General features: G+C 38.6%; 1 non-coding gene across 1 annotated transcript; it reads right to left on the bottom strand.

Moving 5' to 3' along the window:
• Nucleotides 1-426: 426 nt before the first annotated feature.
• Nucleotides 427-532, bottom strand: LOC121230050 (small nucleolar RNA R71). The gene has a single exon (XR_005928001.1). It is a non-coding gene; the product is annotated as a small nucleolar RNA R71 (small nucleolar RNA).
• Nucleotides 533-1587: the final 1055 nt, after the last annotated feature.

Raw genomic sequence — 1587 nt, forward strand, 5'->3', positions numbered from 1 at the left:
CTGAAAACCAAGGCAATTAGCTACCTTCTGCAATTGCGGTTAATCAAAATCTTACTCCACGCACTATGTATGATTATGCTAAACCCTCTTTAACAGGAACTAAATCGAGCATAGTTAGACCTGCTGTAGCTACAAATACTTTTGAATTAAAACCTAACACTATTCAAATGATACAGTAATTTGTTCAGTTTGATGGTTTGCAGGATGAGGATCCCAACGCTCATTTAGCCAACTTTTTAGAAATATGCGATACATTTAAAATCAATGGCATTTCTGATGATGCCATTCATCTTCGGTTGTTCCCCTTTTCATTTAGGAACAAAGCTAAACAAAGGTTGAACTCGTTACCACTAGGGTCAATTACTACTTGGTAACAAATGATCGAAAAATTTTTACTAAAATATTTTCTGCCGGCTAAAACGGCTAAGTTACACAATGATATTTCTTCTTTTGTGCAGATGGATTTAGAAACACTCTACGATGCATGGGACAGATACAAGGGCCTTTTGAGAAGGTTCCCTCACCATGGGTTATCGCTTTGGCTCCAAGTACAAACATCTCACAATGGTTTGAATCCTTCGACTCAGCAAATGGTTAACGCAGCTGTTGGCGGAACCATCAACAATAAAACACTGGAAGATGCCTATGAGTTTATAGAGGAGATGTCACTGAATAGCTATCAGTGGCAAGTCATGAAGATAAAGCCAACGAAAACAGCCGACGTTTATAACGTCAATTCGGTCACCATCCTCTCTAATTAGGTAGAACTCTTAAATAAAAAGATTGATGGTTTTCTTAGTTCTTCATAGGTTACCCAGTAATGCAGTGCGAAGTAAGTGGAGGTGGAACAAACAATTTAGAATATCAACCTTATGCCCACAACATGGATAATGAGCAATTAAATTACATGGGTAATAATCCTCGACCTCAAAACAATCCATATAGTAATACTTATAATGCATGTTGGAAGAACCACCCAAATTTCTCGTGGGGGGTCAAGGAAATCAAAGACCACAACATCCTCTAGGCTACCAACAACCACCCTACCAACAGGAAAAGAAGCCAAACCTTGAAGAGATGCTCTCAAGGTTTATTTTGGTGTCAGAAACTTGTTTTCAGAACACTAAAATAGAACTTAAAAATCAGCAAGAGTCAATCCAAGGGCTCGAAACCTAGATAGGGCAGCTTTCCAAACTAATCTCCGAACGACCACAAGGTAGTTTGCCAAGTAATACTGAACCCAATCCAAGGGAACAGCTCAACACAATTAATATCCAAGATGATGAAGGAGTCGTTGAGCCTGAACCAGAACCGAGACAAGAAACTGTGGTAAGCAAAGGTCAAGGTGAGGTAGATTATAATAAAAACAAACCAGTGACTGTCGAATATAAACCTCATGTGCCATACCCCAACGCGATAAGGAAAGACCGCTCAGATGAACAATTTGGTAAATTCCTTAAACTCTTGAAAAAATTACATATTAACTTACAGTTTATTGAAGCTCCATCACAGATGCCAAACACAATAAAATTTTTAAAGGAGCTTTTAGCAAATAAGAGAAAGTTGGACGAGGTGTCACATGTGGAG

This window comes from Gossypium hirsutum, chromosome A05, assembly GCF_007990345.1.
Source record: "Gossypium hirsutum isolate 1008001.06 chromosome A05, Gossypium_hirsutum_v2.1, whole genome shotgun sequence".
NCBI classification, from domain to species: Eukaryota; Viridiplantae; Streptophyta; class Magnoliopsida; order Malvales; family Malvaceae; genus Gossypium; species Gossypium hirsutum.